Source organism: Aptenodytes patagonicus, chromosome 12 (assembly GCF_965638725.1).
Source record: "Aptenodytes patagonicus chromosome 12, bAptPat1.pri.cur, whole genome shotgun sequence".
In the NCBI taxonomy this organism is placed as follows: domain Eukaryota; kingdom Metazoa; phylum Chordata; class Aves; order Sphenisciformes; family Spheniscidae; genus Aptenodytes; species Aptenodytes patagonicus.
In genome coordinates, this window is record NC_134960.1 from 21,767,949 (window position 1) to 21,793,187 (window position 25,239).

Consider the following 25,239-nt stretch of genomic DNA (forward strand, 5'->3'; position numbering starts at 1 on the left):
AGCTCCAAAATTCGAAACGTCCAGCCACTGCTCCCACACCAAAGGGGCTAGCACTGAAAGCTCTTGCTGGCCAGCACCTTCCCTAGGCAGCCCTTCCACAGCCGCACAAGCACTGGCGCTCTGAGCTTCCTAGCCACAGCACAGTGGGGACGTTCCTTCTCGGCACAGCCACAGCCCAGCTCCCAAATTCAAAACGTCCAGCCACTGCTCCCACACCAAAGGGGCTAGCACTGAAAGCTCTTGCTGGCCAGCACCTTCCCTAGGCAGCCCTTCCACAGCCCCACAAGCACTGGCGCTCTGAGCTTCCTAGCCACAGCACAGTGGGGACGTTCCTTCTCGGCACAGCCACAGCCCAGCTCCGAAATTCGAAACGTCCAGCCACTGCTCCCACACCAAAGGGGCTAGCACTGAAAGCTCTTGCTGGCCATCACCTGCCCTAGGCAGCCCTTCCACAGCCCCACAAGCACTGGCGCTCTGAGCTTCCTAGCCACAGCACAGTGGGGACGTTCTTTCTCGGCACAGCCACAGCCCAGCTCCGAAATTCGAAACGTCCAGCCACTGCTCCCACACCAAAGGGGCTAGCACTGAAAGCTCTTGCTGGCCAGCACCTTCCCTAGGCAGCCCTTCCACAGCCCCACAAGCACTGGCGCTCTGAGCTTCCTAGCCACAGCACAGTGGGGACGTTCTTTCTCGGCACAGCCACAGCCCAGCTCCGAAATTCGAAACGTCCAGCCACTGCTCCCACACCAAAGGGGCTAGCACTGAAAGCTCTTGCTGGCCAGCACCTTCCCTAGGCAGCCCTTCCACAGCCCCACAAGCACTGGCGCTCTGAGCTTCCTAGCCACAGCACAGTGGGGACGTTCCTTCTCAGCACAGCCACAGCCCAGCTCCGAAATTCAAAACGTCCAGCCACTGCTCCCACACCAAAGGGGCTAGCACTGAAAGCTCTTGCTGGCCAGCACCTGCCCTAGGCAGCCCTTCCACAGCCCCACAAGCACTGGCGCTCTGAGCTTCCTAGCCACAGCACAGTGGGGACGTTCCTTCTCGGCACAGCCACAGCCCAGCTCCGAAATTCGAAACGTCCAGCCACTGCTCCCACACCAAAGGGGCTAGCACTGAAAGCTCTTGCTGGCCATCACCTGCCCTAGGCAGCCCTTCCACAGCCCCACAAGCACTGGCGCTCTGAGCTTCCTAGTCACAGCACAGTGGGGACGTTCCTTCTCGGCACAGCCAGAGCCCAGCTCCGAAATTCAAAACGTCCAGCCACTGCTCCCACACCAAAGGGGCTAGCACTGAAAGCTCTTGCTGGCCATCACCTGCCCTAGGCAGCCCTTCCACAGCCCCACAAGCACTGGCGCTCTGAGCTTCCTAGCCACAGCACAGTGGGGACGTTCCTTCTCAGCACAGCCACAGCCCAGCTCCGAAATTCAAAACGTCCAGCCACTGCTCCCACACCAAAGGGGCTAGCACTGAAAGCTCTTGCTGGCCATCACCTGCCCTAGGCAGCCCTTCCACAGCCCCACAAGCACTGGCGCTCTGAGCTTCCTAGCCACAGCACAGTGGGGACGTTCCTTCTCGGCACAGCCACAGCCCAGCTCCGAAATTCGAAACGTCCAGCCACTGCTCCCACACCAAAGGGGCTAGCACTGAAAGCTCTTGCTGGCCATCACCTTCCCTAGGCAGCCCTTCCACAGCCCCACAAGCACTGGCGCTCTGAGCTTCCTAGCCACAGCACAGTGGGGACGTTCCTTCTCAGCACAGCCACAGCCCAGCTCCGAAATTCAAAACGTCCAGCCACTGCTCCCACACCAAAGGGGCTAGCACTGAAAGCTCTTGCTGGCCATCACCTTCCCTAGGCAGCCCTTCCACAGCCCCACAAGCACTGGCGCTCTGAGCTTCCTAGTCACAGCACAGTGGGGACGTTCCTTCTCGGCACAGCCAGAGCTCAGCTCCGAAATTCAAAACGTCCAGCCACTGCTCCCACACCAAAGGGGCTAGCACTGAAAGCTCTTGCTGGCCATCACCTGCCCTAGGCAGCCCTTCCACAGCCCCACAAGCACTGGCGCTCTGAGCTTCCTAGCCACAGCACAGTGGGGACGTTCCTTCTCGGCACAGCCAGAGCTCAGCTCCGAAATTCAAAACGTCCAGCCACTGCTCCCACACCAAAGGGGCTAGCACTGAAAGCTCTTGCTGGCCAGCACCTGCCCTAGGCAGCCCTTCCACAGCCCCACAAGCACTGGCGCTCTGAGCTTCCTAGCCACAGCACAGTGGGGACGTTCCTTCTCGGCACAGCCACAGCCCAGCTCCCAAATTCAAAACGTCCAGCCACTGCTCCCACACCAAAGGGGCTAGCACTGAAAGCTCTTGCTGGCCATCACCTTCCCTAGGCAGCCCTTCCACAGCCCCACAAGCACTGGCGCTCTGAGCTTCCTAGCCACAGCACAGTGGGGACGTTCCTTCTCGGCACAGCCACAGCCCAGCTCCGAAATTCAAAACGTCCAGCCACTGCTCCCACACCAAAGGGGCTAGCACTGAAAGCTCTTGCTGGCCATCACCTGCCCTAGGCAGCCCTTCCACAGCCCCACAAGCACTGGCGCTCTGAGCTTCCTAGCCACAGCACAGTGGGGACGTTCCTTCTCAGCACAGCCACAGCCCAGCTCCGAAATTCAAAACGTCCAGCCACTGCTCCCACACCAAAGGGGCTAGCACTGAAAGCTCTTGCTGGCCAGCACCTTCCCTAGGCAGCCCTTCCACAGCCCCACAAGCACTGGCGCTCTGAGCTTCCTAGCCACAGCACAGTGGGGACGTTCCTTCTCAGCACAGCCACAGCCCAGCTCCGAAATTCGAAACGTCCAGCCACTGCTCCCACACCAAAGGGGCTAGCACTGAAAGCTCTTGCTGGCCATCACCTTCCCTAGGCAGCACTTCCACAGCCCCACAAGCACTGGCGCTCTGAGCTTCCTAGCCACAGCACAGTGGGGACGTTCCTTCTCGGCACAGCCACAGCCCAGCTCCGAAATTCGAAACGTCCAGCCACTGCTCCCACACCAAAGGGGCTAGCACTGAAAGCTCTTGCTGGCCAGCACCTTCCCTAGGCAGCCCTTCCACAGCCCCACAAGCACTGGCGCTCTGAGCTTCCTAGCCACAGCACAGTGGGGACGTTCCTTCTCGGCACAGCCACAGCCCAGCTCCGAAATTCAAAACGTCCAGCCACTGCTCCCACACCAAAGGGGCTAGCACTGAAAGCTCTTGCTGGCCAGCACCTTCCCTAGGCAGCCCTTCCACAGCCCCACAAGCACTGGCGCTCTGAGCTTCCTAGCCACAGCACAGTGGGGACGTTCCTTCTCGGCACAGCCACAGCCCAGCTCCCAAATTCAAAACGTCCAGCCACTGCTCCCACACCAAAGGGGCTAGCACTGAAAGCTCTTGCTGGCCAGCACCTGCCCTAGGCAGCCCTTCCACAGCCCCACAAGCACTGGCGCTCTGAGCTTCCTAGCCACAGCACAGTGGGGACGTTCCTTCTCAGCACAGCCAGAGCCCAGCTCCGAAATTCAAAACGTCCAGCCACTCCTCCCACACCAAAGGGGCTAGCACTGAAAGCTCTTGCTGGCCAGCACCTGCCCTAGGCAGCCCTTCCACAGCCCCACAAGCACTGGCGCTCTGAGCTTCCTAGTCACAGCACAGTGGGGACGTTTCTTCTCAGCACAGCCACAGCCCAGCTCCGAAATTCAAAACGTCCAGCCACTGCTCCCACACCAAAGGGGCTAGCACTGAAAGCTCTTGCTGGCCATCACCTGCCCTAGGCAGCCCTTCCACAGCCCCACAAGCACTGGCGCTCTGAGCTTCCTAGCCACAGCACAGTGGGGACGTTCCTTCTCGGCACAGCCAGAGCCCAGCTCCAAAATTCGAAACGTCCAGCCACTGCTCCCACACCAAAGGGGCTAGCACTGAAAGCTCTTGCTGGCCAGCACCTTCCCTAGGCAGCCCTTCCACAGCCGCACAAGCACTGGCGCTCTGAGCTTCCTAGCCACAGCACAGTGGGGACGTTCCTTCTCGGCACAGCCACAGCCCAGCTCCCAAATTCAAAACGTCCAGCCACTGCTCCCACACCAAAGGGGCTAGCACTGAAAGCTCTTGCTGGCCAGCACCTTCCCTAGGCAGCCCTTCCACAGCCCCACAAGCACTGGCGCTCTGAGCTTCCTAGCCACAGCACAGTGGGGACGTTCCTTCTCGGCACAGCCACAGCCCAGCTCCGAAATTCGAAACGTCCAGCCACTGCTCCCACACCAAAGGGGCTAGCACTGAAAGCTCTTGCTGGCCATCACCTGCCCTAGGCAGCCCTTCCACAGCCCCACAAGCACTGGCGCTCTGAGCTTCCTAGCCACAGCACAGTGGGGACGTTCTTTCTCGGCACAGCCACAGCCCAGCTCCGAAATTCGAAACGTCCAGCCACTGCTCCCACACCAAAGGGGCTAGCACTGAAAGCTCTTGCTGGCCAGCACCTTCCCTAGGCAGCCCTTCCACAGCCCCACAAGCACTGGCGCTCTGAGCTTCCTAGCCACAGCACAGTGGGGACGTTCTTTCTCGGCACAGCCACAGCCCAGCTCCGAAATTCGAAACGTCCAGCCACTGCTCCCACACCAAAGGGGCTAGCACTGAAAGCTCTTGCTGGCCAGCACCTTCCCTAGGCAGCCCTTCCACAGCCCCACAAGCACTGGCACTCTGAGCTTCCTAGCCACAGCACAGTGGGGACGTTCCTTCTCAGCACAGCCACAGCCCAGCTCCGAAATTCAAAACGTCCAGCCACTGCTCCCACACCAAAGGGGCTAGCACTGAAAGCTCTTGCTGGCCAGCACCTGCCCTAGGCAGCCCTTCCACAGCCCCACAAGCACTGGCGCTCTGAGCTTCCTAGCCACAGCACAGTGGGGACGTTCCTTCTCGGCACAGCCACAGCCCAGCTCCGAAATTCGAAACGTCCAGCCACTGCTCCCACACCAAAGGGGCTAGCACTGAAAGCTCTTGCTGGCCATCACCTGCCCTAGGCAGCCCTTCCACAGCCCCACAAGCACTGGCGCTCTGAGCTTCCTAGTCACAGCACAGTGGGGACGTTTCTTCTCAGCACAGCCACAGCCCAGCTCCGAAATTCAAAACGTCCAGCCACTGCTCCCACACCAAAGGGGCTAGCACTGAAAGCTCTTGCTGGCCATCACCTGCCCTAGGCAGCCCTTCCACAGCCCCACAAGCACTGGCGCTCTGAGCTTCCTAGCCACAGCACAGTGGGGACGTTCCTTCTCGGCACAGCCAGAGCCCAGCTCCAAAATTCGAAACGTCCAGCCACTGCTCCCACACCAAAGGGGCTAGCACTGAAAGCTCTTGCTGGCCAGCACCTTCCCTAGGCAGCCCTTCCACAGCCGCACAAGCACTGGCGCTCTGAGCTTCCTAGCCACAGCACAGTGGGGACGTTCCTTCTCGGCACAGCCACAGCCCAGCTCCCAAATTCAAAACGTCCAGCCACTGCTCCCACACCAAAGGGGCTAGCACTGAAAGCTCTTGCTGGCCAGCACCTTCCCTAGGCAGCCCTTCCACAGCCCCACAAGCACTGGCGCTCTGAGCTTCCTAGCCACAGCACAGTGGGGACGTTCCTTCTCGGCACAGCCACAGCCCAGCTCCGAAATTCGAAACGTCCAGCCACTGCTCCCACACCAAAGGGGCTAGCACTGAAAGCTCTTGCTGGCCATCACCTGCCCTAGGCAGCCCTTCCACAGCCCCACAAGCACTGGCGCTCTGAGCTTCCTAGCCACAGCACAGTGGGGACGTTCTTTCTCGGCACAGCCACAGCCCAGCTCCGAAATTCGAAACGTCCAGCCACTGCTCCCACACCAAAGGGGCTAGCACTGAAAGCTCTTGCTGGCCAGCACCTTCCCTAGGCAGCCCTTCCACAGCCCCACAAGCACTGGCGCTCTGAGCTTCCTAGCCACAGCACAGTGGGGACGTTCTTTCTCGGCACAGCCACAGCCCAGCTCCGAAATTCGAAACGTCCAGCCACTGCTCCCACACCAAAGGGGCTAGCACTGAAAGCTCTTGCTGGCCAGCACCTTCCCTAGGCAGCCCTTCCACAGCCCCACAAGCACTGGCACTCTGAGCTTCCTAGCCACAGCACAGTGGGGACGTTCCTTCTCAGCACAGCCACAGCCCAGCTCCGAAATTCAAAACGTCCAGCCACTGCTCCCACACCAAAGGGGCTAGCACTGAAAGCTCTTGCTGGCCAGCACCTGCCCTAGGCAGCCCTTCCACAGCCCCACAAGCACTGGCGCTCTGAGCTTCCTAGCCACAGCACAGTGGGGACGTTCCTTCTCGGCACAGCCACAGCCCAGCTCCGAAATTCGAAACGTCCAGCCACTGCTCCCACACCAAAGGGGCTAGCACTGAAAGCTCTTGCTGGCCATCACCTGCCCTAGGCAGCCCTTCCACAGCCCCACAAGCACTGGCGCTCTGAGCTTCCTAGCCACAGCACAGTGGGGACGTTCCTTCTCGGCACAGCCAGAGCCCAGCTCCAAAATTCGAAACGTCCAGCCACTGCTCCCACACCAAAGGGGCTAGCACTGAAAGCTCTTGCTGGCCAGCACCTTCCCTAGGCAGCCCTTCCACAGCCGCACAAGCACTGGCGCTCTGAGCTTCCTAGCCACAGCACAGTGGGGACGTTCCTTCTCGGCACAGCCACAGCCCAGCTCCCAAATTCAAAACGTCCAGCCACTGCTCCCACACCAAAGGGGCTAGCACTGAAAGCTCTTGCTGGCCAGCACCTTCCCTAGGCAGCCCTTCCACAGCCCCACAAGCACTGGCGCTCTGAGCTTCCTAGCCACAGCACAGTGGGGACGTTCCTTCTCGGCACAGCCACAGCCCAGCTCCGAAATTCGAAACGTCCAGCCACTGCTCCCACACCAAAGGGGCTAGCACTGAAAGCTCTTGCTGGCCATCACCTGCCCTAGGCAGCCCTTCCACAGCCCCACAAGCACTGGCGCTCTGAGCTTCCTAGCCACAGCACAGTGGGGACGTTCTTTCTCGGCACAGCCACAGCCCAGCTCCGAAATTCGAAACGTCCAGCCACTGCTCCCACACCAAAGGGGCTAGCACTGAAAGCTCTTGCTGGCCAGCACCTTCCCTAGGCAGCCCTTCCACAGCCCCACAAGCACTGGCGCTCTGAGCTTCCTAGCCACAGCACAGTGGGGACGTTCTTTCTCGGCACAGCCACAGCCCAGCTCCGAAATTCGAAACGTCCAGCCACTGCTCCCACACCAAAGGGGCTAGCACTGAAAGCTCTTGCTGGCCAGCACCTTCCCTAGGCAGCCCTTCCACAGCCCCACAAGCACTGGCACTCTGAGCTTCCTAGCCACAGCACAGTGGGGACGTTCCTTCTCAGCACAGCCACAGCCCAGCTCCGAAATTCAAAACGTCCAGCCACTGCTCCCACACCAAAGGGGCTAGCACTGAAAGCTCTTGCTGGCCAGCACCTGCCCTAGGCAGCCCTTCCACAGCCCCACAAGCACTGGCGCTCTGAGCTTCCTAGCCACAGCACAGTGGGGACGTTCCTTCTCGGCACAGCCACAGCCCAGCTCCGAAATTCGAAACGTCCAGCCACTGCTCCCACACCAAAGGGGCTAGCACTGAAAGCTCTTGCTGGCCATCACCTGCCCTAGGCAGCCCTTCCACAGCCCCACAAGCACTGGCGCTCTGAGCTTCCTAGTCACAGCACAGTGGGGACGTTCCTTCTCGGCACAGCCAGAGCCCAGCTCCGAAATTCAAAACGTCCAGCCACTGCTCCCACACCAAAGGGGCTAGCACTGAAAGCTCTTGCTGGCCATCACCTGCCCTAGGCAGCCCTTCCACAGCCCCACAAGCACTGGCGCTCTGAGCTTCCTAGCCACAGCACAGTGGGGACGTTCCTTCTCAGCACAGCCACAGCCCAGCTCCGAAATTCGAAACGTCCAGCCACTCCTCCCACACCAAAGGGGCTAGCACTGAAAGCTCTTGCTGGCCATCACCTGCCCTAGGCAGCCCTTCCACAGCCCCACAAGCACTGGCGCTCTGAGCTTCCTAGCCACAGCACAGTGGGGACGTTCCTTCTCAGCACAGCCACAGCCCAGCTCCGAAATTCAAAACGTCCAGCCACTGCTCCCACACCAAAGGGGCTAGCACTGAAAGCTCTTGCTGGCCATCACCTGCCCTAGGCAGCCCTTCCACAGCCCCACAAGCACTGGCGCTCTGAGCTTCCTAGCCACAGCACAGTGGGGACGTTCCTTCTCGGCACAGCCACAGCCCAGCTCCGAAATTCGAAACGTCCAGCCACTGCTCCCACACCAAAGGGGCTAGCACTGAAAGCTCTTGCTGGCCATCACCTTCCCTAGGCAGCCCTTCCACAGCCCCACAAGCACTGGCGCTCTGAGCTTCCTAGCCACAGCACAGTGGGGACGTTCCTTCTCAGCACAGCCACAGCCCAGCTCCGAAATTCAAAACGTCCAGCCACTGCTCCCACACCAAAGGGGCTAGCACTGAAAGCTCTTGCTGGCCATCACCTTCCCTAGGCAGCCCTTCCACAGCCCCACAAGCACTGGCGCTCTGAGCTTCCTAGTCACAGCACAGTGGGGACGTTCCTTCTCGGCACAGCCAGAGCTCAGCTCCGAAATTCAAAACGTCCAGCCACTGCTCCCACACCAAAGGGGCTAGCACTGAAAGCTCTTGCTGGCCATCACCTGCCCTAGGCAGCCCTTCCACAGCCCCACAAGCACTGGCGCTCTGAGCTTCCTAGCCACAGCACAGTGGGGACGTTCCTTCTCGGCACAGCCAGAGCTCAGCTCCGAAATTCAAAACGTCCAGCCACTGCTCCCACACCAAAGGGGCTAGCACTGAAAGCTCTTGCTGGCCAGCACCTGCCCTAGGCAGCCCTTCCACAGCCCCACAAGCACTGGCGCTCTGAGCTTCCTAGCCACAGCACAGTGGGGACGTTCCTTCTCGGCACAGCCACAGCCCAGCTCCCAAATTCAAAACGTCCAGCCACTGCTCCCACACCAAAGGGGCTAGCACTGAAAGCTCTTGCTGGCCATCACCTTCCCTAGGCAGCCCTTCCACAGCCCCACAAGCACTGGCGCTCTGAGCTTCCTAGCCACAGCACAGTGGGGACGTTCCTTCTCGGCACAGCCACAGCCCAGCTCCGAAATTCAAAACGTCCAGCCACTGCTCCCACACCAAAGGGGCTAGCACTGAAAGCTCTTGCTGGCCATCACCTGCCCTAGGCAGCCCTTCCACAGCCCCACAAGCACTGGCGCTCTGAGCTTCCTAGCCACAGCACAGTGGGGACGTTCCTTCTCAGCACAGCCACAGCCCAGCTCCGAAATTCAAAACGTCCAGCCACTGCTCCCACACCAAAGGGGCTAGCACTGAAAGCTCTTGCTGGCCAGCACCTTCCCTAGGCAGCCCTTCCACAGCCCCACAAGCACTGGCGCTCTGAGCTTCCTAGCCACAGCACAGTGGGGACGTTCCTTCTCAGCACAGCCACAGCCCAGCTCCGAAATTCGAAACGTCCAGCCACTGCTCCCACACCAAAGGGGCTAGCACTGAAAGCTCTTGCTGGCCATCACCTTCCCTAGGCAGCACTTCCACAGCCCCACAAGCACTGGCGCTCTGAGCTTCCTAGCCACAGCACAGTGGGGACGTTCCTTCTCGGCACAGCCACAGCCCAGCTCCGAAATTCGAAACGTCCAGCCACTGCTCCCACACCAAAGGGGCTAGCACTGAAAGCTCTTGCTGGCCAGCACCTTCCCTAGGCAGCCCTTCCACAGCCCCACAAGCACTGGCGCTCTGAGCTTCCTAGCCACAGCACAGTGGGGACGTTCCTTCTCGGCACAGCCACAGCCCAGCTCCGAAATTCAAAACGTCCAGCCACTGCTCCCACACCAAAGGGGCTAGCACTGAAAGCTCTTGCTGGCCATTACCTTCCCTAGGCAGCCCTTCCACAGCCCCACAAGCACTGGCGCTCTGAGCTTCCTAGCCACAGCACAGTGGGGACGTTCCTTCTTGGCACAGCCAGAGTCCAGCTCCGAAATTCAAAACGTCCAGCCACTGCTCCCACACCAAAGGGGCTAGCACTGAAAGCTCTTGCTGGCCATCACCTGCCCTAGGCAGCCCTTCCACAGCCCCACAAGCACTGGCGCTCTGAGCTTCCTAGCCACAGCACAGTGGGGACGTTCCTTCTCAGCACAGCCACAGCCCAGCTCCGAAATTCAAAACGTCCAGCCACTGCTCCCACACCAAAGGGGCTAGCACTGAAAGCTCTTGCTGGCCATCACCTGCCCTAGGCAGCCCTTCCACAGCCCCACAAGCACTGGCGCTCTGAGCTTCCTAGCCACAGCACAGTGGGGACGTTCCTTCTCAGCACAGCCACAGCCCAGCTCCGAAATTCGAAACGTCCAGCCACTGCTCCCACACCAAAGGGGCTAGCACTGAAAGCTCTTGCTGGCCATCACCTGCCCTAGGCAGCCCTTCCACAGCCCCACAAGCACTGGCGCTCTGAGCTTCCTAGCCACAGCACAGTGGGGACGTTCCTTCTCGGCACAGCCAGAGCCCAGCTCCGAAATTCAAAACGTCCAGCCACTCCTCCCACACCAAAGGGGCTAGCACTGAAAGCTCTTGCTGGCCAGCACCTGCCCTAGGCAGCCCTTCCACAGCCCCACAAGCACTGGCGCTCTGAGCTTCCTAGTCACAGCACAGTGGGGACGTTCCTTCTCAGCACAGCCACAGCCCAGCTCCGAAATTCAAAACGTCCAGCCACTCCTCCCACACCAAAGGGGCTAGCACTGAAAGCTCTTGCTGGCCATCACCTGCCCTAGGCAGCCCTTCCACAGCCCCACAAGCACTGGCGCTCTGAGCTTCCTAGCCACAGCACAGTGGGGACGTTCCTTCTCGGCACAGCCACAGCCCAGCTCCGAAATTCAAAACGTCCAGCCACTGCTCCCACACCAAAGGGGCTAGCACTGAAAGCTCTTGCTGGCCAGCACCTTCCCTAGGCAGCCCTTCCACAGCCCCACAAGCACTGGCGCTCTGAGCTTCCTAGCCACAGCACAGTGGGGACGTTCCTTCTCGGCACAGCCACAGCCCAGCTCCCAAATTCAAAACGTCCAGCCACTGCTCCCACACCAAAGGGGCTAGCACTGAAAGCTCTTGCTGGCCAGCACCTTCCCTAGGCAGCCCTTCCACAGCCCCACAAGCACTGGCGCTCTGAGCTTCCTAGCCACAGCACAGTGGGGACGTTCCTTATCGGCACAGCCAGAGCCCAGCTCCGAAATTCGAAACGTCCAGCCACTGCTCCCACACCAAAGGGGCTAGCACTGAAAGCTCTTGCTGGCCATCACCTGCCCTAGGCAGCCCTTCCACAGCCCCACAAGCACTGGCGCTCTGAGCTTCCTAGCCACAGCACAGTGGGGACGTTCCTTCTCGGCACAGCCAGAGTCCAGCTCCGAAATTCAAAAGGTCCAGCCACTGCTCCCACACCAAAGGGGCTAGCACTGAAAGCTCTTGCTGGCCAGCACCTGCCCTAGGCAGCCCTTCCACAGCCCCACAAGCACTGGCGCTCTGAGCTTCCTAGCCACAGCACAGTGGGGACGTTCCTTCTCGGCACAGCCAGAGTCCAGCTCCGAAATTCAAAACGTCCAGCCACTGCTCCCACACCAAAGGGGCTAGCACTGAAAGCTCTTGCTGGCCATCACCTGCCCTAGGCAGCCCTTCCACAGCCCCACAAGCACTGGCGCTCTGAGCTTACTAGCCACAGCACAGTGGGGACGTTCCTTCTCAGCACAGCCACAGCCCAGCTCCGAAATTCAAAACGTCCAGCCACTCCTCCCACACCAAAGGGGCTAGCACTGAAAGCTCTTGCTGGCCATCACCTTCCCTAGGCAGCCCTTCCACAGCCCCACAAGCACTGGCGCTCTGAGCTTCCTAGCCACAGCACAGTGGGGACGTTCCTTCTCGGCACAGCCACAGCCCAGCTCCGAAATTCAAAACGTCCAGCCACTGCTCCCACACCAAAGGGGCTAGCACTGAAAGCTCTTGCTGGCCATCACCTTCCCTAGGCAGCCCTTCCACAACCCCACAAGCACTGGCGCTCTGAGCTTCCTAGCCACAGCACAGTGGGGACGTTCCTTCTCAGCACAGCCACAGCCCAGCTCCGAAATTCAAAACGTCCAGCCACTGCTCCCACACCAAAGGGGCTAGCACTGAAAGCTCTTGCTGGCCATCACCTGCCCTAGGCAGCCCTTCCACAGCCCCACAAGCACTGGCGCTCTGAGCTTCCTAGCCACAGCACAGTGGGGACGTTCCTTCTCAGCACAGCCACAGCCCAGCTCCGAAATTCAAAACGTCCAGCCACTGCTCCCACACCAAAGGGGCTAGCACTGAAAGCTCTTGCTGGCCATCACCTGCCCTAGGCAGCCCTTCCACAGCCCCACAAGCACTGGCGCTCTGAGCTTCCTAGCCACAGCACAGTGGGGACGTTCCTTCTCAGCACAGCCACAGCCCAGCTCCGAAATTCGAAACGTCCAGCCACTGCTCCCACACCAAAGGGGCTAGCACTGAAAGCTCTTGCTGGCCAGCACCTTCCCTAGGCAGCCCTTCCACAGCCCCACAAGCACTGGCGCTCTGAGCTTCCTAGCCACAGCACAGTGGGGACGTTCCTTCTCAGCACAGCCAGAGTCCAGCTCCGAAATTCGAAACGTCCAGCCACTGCTCCCACACCAAAGGGGCTAGCACTGAAAGCTCTTGCTGGCCATCACCTGCCCTAGGCAGCCCTTCCACAGCCCCACAAGCACTGGCGCTCTGAGCTTCCTAGCCACAGCACAGTGGGGACGTTCCTTCTCGGCACAGCCACAGCCCAGCTCCCAAATTCAAAACGTCCAGCCACTGCTCCCACACCAAAGGGGCTAGCACTGAAAGCTCTTGCTGGCCAGCACCTGCCCTAGGCAGCCCTTCCACAGCCCCACAAGCACTGGCGCTCTGAGCTTCCTAGCCACAGCACAGTGGGGACGTTCCTTCTCAGCACAGCCACAGCCCAGCTCCGAAATTCAAAACGTCCAGCCACTGCTCCCACACCAAAGGGGCTAGCACTGAAAGCTCTTGCTGGCCATCACCTTCCCTAGGCAGCCCTTCCACAGCCCCACAAGCACTGGCGCTCTGAGCTTCCTAGCCACAGCACAGTGGGGACGTTCCTTCTCGGCACAGCCACAGCCCAGCTCCGAAATTCGAAACGTCCAGCCACTCCTCCCACACCAAAGGGGCTAGCACTGAAAGCTCTTGCTGGCCAGCACCTGCCCTAGGTAGCCCTTCCACAGCCCCACAAGCACTGGCGCTCTGAGCTTCCTAGCCACAGCACAGTGGGGACGTTCCTTATCGGCATAGCCAGAGCCCAGCTCCGAAATTCGAAACGTCCAGCCACTGCTCCCACACCAAAGGGGCTAGCACTGAAAGCTCTTGCTGGCCATCACCTTCCCTAGGCAGCACTTCCACAGCCCCACAAGCACTGGCGCTCTGAGCTTCCTAGCCACAGCACAGTGGGGACGTTCCTTCTCGGCACAGCCACAGCCCAGCTCCGAAATTCGAAACGTCCAGCCACTGCTCCCACACCAAAGGGGCTAGCACTGAAAGCTCTTGCTGGCCATCACCTGCCCTAGGCAGCCCTTCCACAGCCCCACAAGCACTGGCGCTCTGAGCTTCCTAGCCACAGCACAGTGGGGACGTTCCTTCTCAGCACAGCCACAGCCCAGCTCCCAAATTCAAAACGTCCAGCCACTGCTCCCACACCAAAGGGGCTAGCACTGAAAGCTCTTGCTGGCCAGCACCTGCCCTAGGCAGCCCTTCCACAGCCCCACAAGCACTGGCGCTCTGAGCTTCCTAGCCACAGCACAGTGGGGACGTTCCTTCTCGGCACAGCCACAGCCCAGCTCCGAAATTCAAAACGTCCAGCCACTGCTCCCACACCAAAGGGGCTAGCACTGAAAGCTCTTGCTGGCCATCACCTGCCCTAGGCAGCCCTTCCACAGCCCCACAAGCACTGGCGCTCTGAGCTTCCTAGCCACAGCACAGTGGGGACGTTCCTTCTCGGCACAGCCAGAGCCCAGCTCCGACGTTCAAAACGTCCAGCCACTCCTCCCACACCAAAGGGGCTAGCACTGAAAGCTCTTGCTGGCCATCACCTGCCCTAGGCAGCCCTTCCACAGCCCCACAAGCACTGGCGCTCTGAGCTTCCTAGTCACAGCACAGTGGGGACGTTCCTTCTCAGCACAGCCACAGCCCAGCTCCGAAATTCAAAACGTCCAGCCACTGCTCCCACACCAAAGGGGCTAGCACTGAAAGCTCTTGCTGGCCATCACCTTCCCTAGGCAGCCCTTCCACAGCCCCACAAGCACTGGCGCTCTGAGCTTCCTAGCCACAGCACAGTGGGGACGTTCCTTCTCGGCACAGCCAGAGCCCAGCTCCGAAATTCAAAACGTCCAGCCACTGCTCCCACACCAAAGGGGCTAGCACTGAAAGCTCTTGCTGGCCATCACCTGCCCTAGGCAGCCCTTCCACAGCCCCACAAGCACTGGCGCTCTGAGCTTCCTAGCCACAGCACAGTGGGGACGTTCCTTCTCGGCACAGCCACAGCCCAGCTCCGAAATTCAAAACGTCCAGCCACTGCTCCCACACCAAAGGGGATAGCACTGAAAGCTCTTGCTGGCCATCACCTGCCCTAGGCAGCCCTTCCACAGCCCCACAAGCACTGGCGCTCTGAGCTTCCTAGCCACAGCACAGTGGGGACGTTCCTTCTCGGCACAGCCACAGCCCAGCTCCCAAATTCAAAACGTCCAGCCACTGCTCCCACACCAAAGGGGCTAGCACTGAAAGCTCTTGCTGGCCATCACCTGCCCTAGGCAGCCCTTCCACAGCCCCACAAGCACTGGCGCTCTGAGCTTCCTAGCCACAGCACAGTGGGGACGTTCCTTCTCGGCACAGCCAGAGCCCAGCTCCGACGTTCAAAACGTCCAGCCACTCCTCCCACACCAAAGGGGCTAGCACTGAAAGCTCTTGCTGGCCATCACCTGCCCTAGGCAGCCCTTCCACAGCCCCACAAGCACTGGCGCTCTGAGCTTCCTAGCCACAGCACAGTGGGGACGTTCCTTCTCGGCACAGCCAGAGCCCAGCTCCGAAATTCGAAACGTCCAGCCACTGCTCCCACACCAAAGGGGCTAGCACTGAAAGCTCTTGCTGGCCATCACCTGCCCTAGGCAGCCCTTCCACAGCCCCACAAGCACTGGCGCTCTGAGCTTCCTAGCCACAGCACAGTGGGGACGTTCCTTCTCGGCACAGCCACAGCCCAGCTCCGAAATTCAAAACGTCCAGCCACTGCTCCCACACCAAAGGGGCTAGCACTGAAAGCTCTTGCTGGCCATTACCTTCCCTAGGCAGCCCTTCCACAGCCCCACAAGCACTGGCGCTCTGAGCTTCCTAGCCACAGCACAGTGGGGACGTTCCTTCTCGGCACAGCCACAGCCCAGCTCCCAAATTCAAAACGTCCAGCCACTGCTCCCACACCAAAGGGGCTAGCACTGAAAGCTCTTGCTGGCCATCACCTGCCCTAGGCAGCCCTTCCACAGCCCCACAAGCACTGGCGCTCTGAGCTTCCTAGCCACAGCACAGTGGGGACGTTCCTTCTCGGCACAGCCACAGCCCAGCTCCCAAATTCAAAACGTCCAGCCACTGCTCCCACACCAAAGGGGCTAGCACTGAAAGCTCTTGCTGGCCATCACCTGCCCTAGGCAGCCCTTCCACAGCCCCACAAGCACTGGCGCTCTGAGCTTCCTAGCCACAGCACAGTGGGGACGTTCCTTCTCGGCACAGCCAGAGTCCAGCTCCGAAATTCGAAACGTCCAGCCACTGCTCCCACACCAAAGGGGCTAGCACTGAAAGCTCTTGCTGGCCAGCACCTGCCCTAGGCAGCCCTTCCACAGCCCCACAAGCACTGGCGCTCTGAGCTTCCTAGCCACAGCACAGTGGGGACGTTCCTTCTCGGCACAGCCAGAGCTCAGCTCCGAAATTCAAAACGTCCAGCCACTGCTCCCACACCAAAGGGGCTAGCACTGAAAGCTCTTGCTGGCCATCACCTGCCCTAGGCAGCCCTTCCACAGCCCCACAAGCACTGGCGCTCTGAGCTTCCTAGCCACAGCACAGTGGGGACGTTCCTTCTCGGCACAGCCAGAGCTCAGCTCCGAAATTCAAAACGTCCAGCCACTGCTCCCACACCAAAGGGGCTAGCACTGAAAGCTCTTGCTGGCCAGCACCTGCCCTAGGCAGCCCTTCCACAGCCCCACAAGCACTGGCGCTCTGAGCTTCCTAGCCACAGCACAGTGGGGACGTTCCTTCTCGGCACAGCCACAGCCCAGCTCCGAAATTCGAAACGTCCAGCCACTGCTCCCACACCAAAGGGGCTAGCACTGAAAGCTCTTGCTGGCCAGCACCTTCCCTAGGCAGCCCTTCCACAGCCCCACAAGCACTGGCGCTCTGAGCTTCCTAGCCACAGCACAGTGGGGACGTTCCTTCTCAGCACAGCCACAGCCCAGCTCCGAAATTCAAAACGTCCAGCCACTCCTCCCACACCAAAGGGGCTAGCACTGAAAGCTCTTGCTGGCCATCACCTTCCCTAGGCAGCCCTTCCACAGCCCCACAAGCACTGGCGCTCTGAGCTTCCTAGCCACAGCACAGTGGGGACGTTCCTTCTCAGCACAGCCACAGCCCAGCTCCGAAATTCGAAACGTCCAGCCACTGCTCCCACACCAAAGGGGCTAGCACTGAAAGCTCTTGCTGGCCAGCACCTGCCCTAGGCAGCCCTTCCACAGCCCCACAAGCACTGGCGCTCTGAGCTTCCTAGCCACAGCACAGTGGGGACGTTCCTTCTCGGCACAGCCACAGCCCAGCTCCGAAATTCGAAACGTCCAGCCACTGCTCCCACACCAAAGGGGCTAGCACTGAAAGCTCTTGCTGGCCATCACCTTCCCTAGGCAGCCCTTCCACAGCCCCACAAGCACTGGCGCTCTGAGCTTCCTAGCCACAGCACAGTGGGGACGTTCCTTCTCGGCACAGCCACAGCCCAGCTCCGAAATTCAAAACGTCCAGCCACTGCTCCCACACCAAAGGGGCTAGCACTGAAAGCTCTTGCTGGCCAGCACCTGCCCTAGGCAGCCCTTCCACAGCCCCACAAGCACTGGCGCTCTGAGCTTCCTAGCCACAGCACAGTGGGGACGTTCCTTCTCAGCACAGCCACAGCCCAGCTCCGAAATTCAAAACGTCCAGCCACTGCTCCCACACCAAAGGGGCTAGCACTGAAAGCTCTTGCTGGCCAGCACCTGCCCTAGGCAGCCCTTCCACAGCCCCACAAGCACTGGCGCTCTGAGCTTCCTAGCCACAGCACAGTGGGGACGTTCCTTCTCGGCACAGCCAGAGCTCAGCTCCGAAATTCAAAACGTCCAGCCACTGCTCCCACACCAAAGGGGCTAGCACTGAAAGCTCTTGCTGGCCAGCACCTGCCCTAGGCAGCCCTTCCACAGCCCCACAAGCACTGGCGCTCTGAGCTTCCTAGCCACAGCACAGTGGGGACGTTCCTTCTCGGCACAGCCACAGCCCAGCTCCGAAATTCGAAACGTCCAGCCACTGCTCCCACACCAAAGGGGCTAGCACTGAAAGCTCTTGCTGGCCATCACCTTCCCTAGGCAGCCCTTCCACAGCCCCACAAGCACTGGCGCTCTGAGCTTCCTAGCCACAGCACAGTGGGGACGTTCCTTCTCAGCACAGCCACAGCCCAGCTCCGAAATTCAAAACGTCCAGCCACTCCTCCCACACCAAAGGGGCTAGCACTGAAAGCTCTTGCTGGCCATCACCTTCCCTAGGCAGCCCTTCCACAGCCCCACAAGCACTGGCGCTCTGAGCTTCCTAGCCACAGCACAGTGGGGACGTTCCTTCTCAGCACAGCCACAGCCCAGCTCCGAAATTCAAAACGTCCAGCCACTGCTCCCACACCAAAGGGGCTAGCACTGAAAGCTCTTGCTGGCCAGCACCTGCCCTAGGCAGCCCTTCCACAGCCCCACAAGCACTGGCGCTCTGAGCTTCCTAGCCACAGCACAGTGGGGACGTTCCTTCTCGGCACAGCCACAGCCCAGCTCCGAAATTCGAAACGTCCAGCCACTGCTCCCACACCAAAGGGGCTAGCACTGAAAGCTCTTGCTGGCCATCACCTTCCCTAGGCAGCCCTTCCACAGCCCCACAAGCACTGGCGCTCTGAGCTTCCTAGCCACAGCACAGTGGGGACGTTCCTTCTCGGCACAGCCACAGCCCAGCTCCGAAATTCAAAACGTCCAGCCACTGCTCCCACACCAAAGGGGCTAGCACTGAAAGCTCTTGCTGGCCAGCACCTGCCCTAGGCAGCCCTTCCACAGCCCCACAAGCACTGGCGCTCTGAGCTTCCTAGCCACAGCACAGTGGGGACGTTCCTTCTCAGCACAGCCACAGCCCAGCTCCGAAATTCAAAACGTCCAGCCACTGCTCCCACACCAAAGGGGCTAGCACTGAAAGCTCTTGCTGGCCAGCACCTGCCCTAGGCAGCCCTTCCACAGCCCCACAAGCACTGGCGCTCTGAGCTTCCTAGCCACAGCACAGTGGGGACGTTCCTTCTCGGCACAGCCAGAGTCCAGCTCCGAAATTCAAAACGTCCAGCCACTGCTCCCACACCAAAGGGGCTAGCACTGAAAGCTCTTGCTGGCCATCACCTGCCCTAGGCAGCCCTTCCACAGCCCCACAAGCACTGGCGCTCTGAGCTTCCTAGCCACAGCACAGTGGGGACGTTCCTTCTCAGCACAGCCAGAGTCCAGCTCCGAAATTCGAAACGTCCAGCCACTGCTCCCACACCAAAGGGGCTAGCACTGAAAGCTCTTGCTGGCCATCACCTTCCCTAGGCAGCCCTTCCACAGCCCCACAAGCACTGGCGCTCTGAGCTTCCTAGCCACAGCACAGTGGGGACGTTCCTTCTCAGCACAGCCACAGCCCAGCTCCGAAATTCAAAACGTCCAGCCACTGCTCCCACACCAAAGGGGCTAGCACTGAAAGCTGTTGCTGGCCATCACCTGCCCTAGGCAGCCCTTCCACAGCCCCACAAGCACTGGCGCTCTGAGCTTCCTAGCCACAGCACAGTGGGGACGTTCCTTCTCAGCACAGCCACAGCCCAGCTCCGAAATTCAAAACGTCCAGCCACTGCTCCCACACCAAAGGGGCTAGCACTGAAAGCTCTTGCTGGCCATCACCTGCCCTAGGCAGCCCTTCCACAGCCCCACAAGCACTGGCGCTCTGAGCTTCCTAGCCACAGCACAGTGGGGACGTTCCTTCTCAGCACAGCCACAGCCCAGCTCCGAAATTCAAAACGTCCAGCCACTGCTCCCACACCAAAGGGGCTAGCACTGAAAGCTCTTGCTGGCCATCACCTGCCCTAGGCAGCCCTTCCACAGCCCCACAAGCACTGGCGCTCTGAGCTTCCTAGCCACAGCACAGTGGGGACGTTCCTTCTCGGCACAGCCAGAGCCCAGCTCCGAAATTCAAAACGTCCAGCCACTCCTCCCACACCAAAGGGGCTAGCACTGAAAGCTCTTGCTGGCCAGCACCTGCCCTAGGCAGCCCTTCCACAGCCCCACAAGCACTGGCGCTCTGAGCTTCCTAGCCACAGCACAGTGGGGACGTTCCTTCTCGGCACAGCCACAGCCCAGCTCCGAAATTCGAAACGTCCAGCCACTGCTCCCACACCAAAGGGGCTAGCACTGAAAGCTCTTGCTGGCCATCACCTGCCCTAGGCAGCCCTTCCACAGCCCCACAAGCACTGGCGCTCTGAGCTTCCTAGCCACAGCACAGTGGGGACGTTCCTTCTCAGCACAGCCACAGCCCAGCTCCCAAATTCAAAACGTCCAGCCACTGCTCCCACACCAAAGGGGCTAGCACTGAAAGCTCTTGCTGGCCATTACCTTCCCTAGGCAGCCCTTCCACAGCCCCACAAGCACTGGCGCTCTGAGCTTCCTAGCCACAGCACAGTGGGGACGTTCCTTCTCGGCACAGCCACAGCCCAGCTCCGAAATTCGAAACGTCCAGCCACTCCTCCCACACCAAAGGGGCTAGCACTGAAAGCTCTTGCTGGCCATCACCTGCCCTAGGCAGCCCTTCCACAGCCCCACAAGCACTGGCGCTCTGAGCTTCCTAGCCACAGCACAGTGGGGACGTTCCTTCTCGGCACAGCCAGAGTCCAGCTCCGAAATTCAAAACGTCCAGCCACTGCTCCCACACCAAAGGGGCTAGCACTGAAAGCTCTTGCTGGCCAGCACCTGCCCTAGGCAGCCCTTCCACAGCCCCACAAGCACTGGCGCTCTGAGCTTCCTAGCCACAGCACAGTGGGGACGTTCCTTCTCGGCACAGCCAGAGCTCAGCTCCGAAATTCAAAACGTCCAGCCACTGCTCCCACACCAAAGGGGCTAGCACTGAAAGCTCTTGCTGGCCATCACCTGCCCTAGGCAGCCCTTCCACAGCCCCACAAGCACTGGCGCTCTGAGCTTCCTAGCCACAGCACAGTGGGGACGTTCCTTCTCGGCACAGCCAGAGCTCAGCTCCGAAATTCAAAACGTCCAGCCACTGCTCCCACACCAAAGGGGCTAGCACTGAAAGCTCTTGCTGGCCAGCACCTGCCCTAGGCAGCCCTTCCACAGCCCCACAAGCACTGGCGCTCTGAGCTTCCTAGCCACAGCACAGTGGGGACGTTCCTTCTCGGCACAGCCACAGCCCAGCTCCCAAATTCAAAACGTCCAGCCACTGCTCCCACACCAAAGGGGCTAGCACTGAAAGCTCTTGCTGGCCATCACCTGCCCTAGGCAGCCCTTCCACAGCCCCACAAGCACTGGCGCTCTGAGCTTCCTAGCCACAGCACAGTGGGGACGTTCCTTCTCGGCACAGCCAGAGTCCAGCTCCGAAATTCAAAACGTCCAGCCACTGCTCCCACACCAAAGGGGCTAGCACTGAAAGCTCTTGCTGGCCAGCACCTGCCCTAGGCAGCCCTTCCACAGCCCCACAAGCACTGGCGCTCTGAGCTTCCTAGCCACAGCACAGTGGGGACGTTCCTTCTCGGCACAGCCACAGCCCAGCTCCCAAATTCAAAACGTCCAGCCACTGCTCCCACACCAAAGGGGCTAGCACTGAAAGCTCTTGCTGGCCATCACCTGCCCTAGGCAGCCCTTCCACAGCCCCACAAGCACTGGCGCTCTGAGCTTCCTAGCCACAGCACAGTGGGGACGTTCCTTCTCGGCACAGCCACAGCCCAGCTCCCAAATTCAAAACGTCCAGCCACTGCTCCCACACCAAAGGGGCTAGCACTGAAAGCTCTTGCTGGCCATCACCTGCCCTAGGCAGCCCTTCCACAGCCCCACAAGCACTGGCGCTCTGAGCTTCCTAGCCACAGCACAGTGGGGACGTTCCTTCTCGGCACAGCCAGAGTCCAGCTCCGAAATTCAAAACGTCCAGCCACTGCTCCCACACCAAAGGGGCTAGCACTGAAAGCTCTTGCTGGCCAGCACCTGCCCTAGGCAGCCCTTCCACAGCCCCACAAGCACTGGCGCTCTGAGCTTCCTAGCCACAGCACAGTGGGGACGTTCCTTCTCGGCACAGCCAGAGCTCAGCTCCGAAATTCAAAACGTCCAGCCACTGCTCCCACACCAAAGGGGCTAGCACTGAAAGCTCTTGCTGGCCATCACCTGCCCTAGGCAGCCCTTCCACAGCCCCACAAGCACTGGCGCTCTGAGCTTCCTAGCCACAGCACAGTGGGGACGTTCCTTCTCGGCACAGCCAGAGTCCAGCTCCGAAATTCGAAACGTCCAGCCACTGCTCCCACACCAAAGGGGCTAGCACTGAAAGCTCTTGCTGGCCAGCACCTGCCCTAGGCAGCCCTTCCACAGCCCCACAAGCACTGGCGCTCTGAGCTTCCTAGCCACAGCACAGTGGGGACGTTCCTTCTCGGCACAGCCACAGCCCAGCTCCGAAATTCGAAACGTCCAGCCACTGCTCCCACACCAAAGGGGCTAGCACTGAAAGCTCTTGCTGGCCAGCACCTTCCCTAGGCAGCCCTTCCACAGCCCCACAAGCACTGGCGCTCTGAGCTTCCTAGCCACAGCACAGTGGGGACGTTCCTTCTCAGCACAGCCACAGCCCAGCTCCGAAATTCAAAACGTCCAGCCACTCCTCCCACACCAAAGGGGCTAGCACTGAAAGCTCTTGCTGGCCATCACCTTCCCTAGGCAGCCCTTCCACAGCCCCACAAGCACTGGCGCTCTGAGCTTCCTAGCCACAGCACAGTGGGGACGTTCCTTCTCAGCACAGCCACAGCCCAGCTCCGAAATTCGAAACGTCCAGCCACTGCTCCCACACCAAAGGGGCTAGCACTGAAAGCTCTTGCTGGCCAGCACCTGCCCTAGGCAGCCCTTCCACAGCCCCACAAGCACTGGCGCTCTGAGCTTCCTAGCCACAGCACAGTGGGGACGTTCCTTCTCGGCACAGCCACAGCCCAGCTCCGAAATTCGAAACGTCCAGCCACTGCTCCCACACCAAAGGGGCTAGCACTGAAAGCTCTTGCTGGCCATCACCTTCCCTAGGCAGCCCTTCCACAGCCCCACAAGCACTGGCGCTCTGAGCTTCCTAGCCACAGCACAGTGGGGACGTTCCTTCTCGGCACAGCCACAGCCCAGCTCCGAAATTCAAAACGTCCAGCCACTGCTCCCACACCAAAGGGGCTAGCACTGAAAGCTCTTGCTGGCCAGCACCTGCCCTAGGCAGCCCTTCCACAGCCCCACAAGCACTGGCGCTCTGAGCTTCCTAGCCACAGCACAGTGGGGACGTTCCTTCTCAGCACAGCCACAGCCCAGCTCCGAAATTCAAAACGTCCAGCCACTGCTCCCACACCAAAGGGGCTAGCACTGAAAGCTCTTGCTGGCCAGCACCTGCCCTAGGCAGCCCTTCCACAGCCCCACAAGCACTGGCGCTCTGAGCTTCCTAGCCACAGCACAGTGGGGACGTTCCTTCTCGGCACAGCCAGAGCTCAGCTCCGAAATTCAAAACGTCCAGCCACTGCTCCCACACCAAAGGGGCTAGCACTGAAAGCTCTTGCTGGCCAGCACCTGCCCTAGGCAGCCCTTCCACAGCCCCACAAGCACTGGCGCTCTGAGCTTCCTAGCCACAGCACAGTGGGGACGTTCCTTCTCGGCACAGCCACAGCCCAGCTCCGAAATTCGAAACGTCCAGCCACTGCTCCCACACCAAAGGGGCTAGCACTGAAAGCTCTTGCTGGCCATCACCTTCCCTAGGCAGCCCTTCCACAGCCCCACAAGCACTGGCGCTCTGAGCTTCCTAGCCACAGCACAGTGGGGACGTTCCTTCTCAGCACAGCCACAGCCCAGCTCCGAAATTCAAAACGTCCAGCCACTCCTCCCACACCAAAGGGGCTAGCACTGAAAGCTCTTGCTGGCCATCACCTTCCCTAGGCAGCCCTTCCACAGCCCCACAAGCACTGGCGCTCTGAGCTTCCTAGCCACAGCACAGTGGGGACGTTCCTTCTCAGCACAGCCACAGCCCAGCTCCGAAATTCAAAACGTCCAGCCACTGCTCCCACACCAAAGGGGCTAGCACTGAAAGCTCTTGCTGGCCAGCACCTGCCCTAGGCAGCCCTTCCACAGCCCCACAAGCACTGGCGCTCTGAGCTTCCTAGCCACAGCACAGTGGGGACGTTCCTTCTCGGCACAGCCACAGCCCAGCTCCGAAATTCGAAACGTCCAGCCACTGCTCCCACACCAAAGGGGCTAGCACTGAAAGCTCTTGCTGGCCATCACCTTCCCTAGGCAGCCCTTCCACAGCCCCACAAGCACTGGCGCTCTGAGCTTCCTAGCCACAGCACAGTGGGGACGTTCCTTCTCGGCACAGCCACAGCCCAGCTCCGAAATTCAAAACGTCCAGCCACTGCTCCCACACCAAAGGGGCTAGCACTGAAAGCTCTTGCTGGCCAGCACCTGCCCTAGGCAGCCCTTCCACAGCCCCACAAGCACTGGCGCTCTGAGCTTCCTAGCCACAGCACAGTGGGGACGTTCCTTCTCAGCACAGCCACAGCCCAGCTCCGAAATTCAAAACGTCCAGCCACTGCTCCCACACCAAAGGGGCTAGCACTGAAAGCTCTTGCTGGCCAGCACCTGCCCTAGGCAGCCCTTCCACAGCCCCACAAGCACTGGCGCTCTGAGCTTCCTAGCCACAGCACAGTGGGGACGTTCCTTCTCGGCACAGCCAGAGTCCAGCTCCGAAATTCAAAACGTCCAGCCACTGCTCCCACACCAAAGGGGCTAGCACTGAAAGCTCTTGCTGGCCATCACCTGCCCTAGGCAGCCCTTCCACAGCCCCACAAGCACTGGCGCTCTGAGCTTCCTAGCCACAGCACAGTGGGGACGTTCCTTCTCAGCACAGCCAGAGTCCAGCTCCGAAATTCGAAACGTCCAGCCACTGCTCCCACACCAAAGGGGCTAGCACTGAAAGCTCTTGCTGGCCATCACCTTCCCTAGGCAGCCCTTCCACAGCCCCACAAGCACTGGCGCTCTGAGCTTCCTAGCCACAGCACAGTGGGGACGTTCCTTCTCAGCACAGCCACAGCCCAGCTCCGAAATTCAAAACGTCCAGCCACTGCTCCCACACCAAAGGGGCTAGCACTGAAAGCTGTTGCTGGCCATCACCTGCCCTAGGCAGCCCTTCCACAGCCCCACAAGCACTGGCGCTCTGAGCTTCCTAGCCACAGCACAGTGGGGACGTTCCTTCTCAGCACAGCCACAGCCCAGCTCCGAAATTCAAAACGTCCAGCCACTGCTCCCACACCAAAGGGGCTAGCACTGAAAGCTCTTGCTGGCCATCACCTGCCCTAGGCAGCCCTTCCACAGCCCCACAAGCACTGGCGCTCTGAGCTTCCTAGCCACAGCACAGTGGGGACGTTCCTTCTCAGCACAGCCACAGCCCAGCTCCGAAATTCAAAACGTCCAGCCACTGCTCCCACACCAAAGGGGCTAGCACTGAAAGCTCTTGCTGGCCATCACCTGCCCTAGGCAGCCCTTCCACAGCCCC

At 60.3% G+C, this 25,239-nt stretch overlaps 1 protein-coding gene across 1 annotated transcript in view; it reads right to left on the minus strand.

Annotated features, from left to right (window-relative positions):
• LOC143165933 (protocadherin gamma-A4-like) overlaps window positions 1-25,239 on the minus strand; it is a 215,633-nt gene that overhangs the window by 65,894 nt on the left and 124,500 nt on the right. The gene's annotated exons all lie outside the window — the stretch shown is intronic.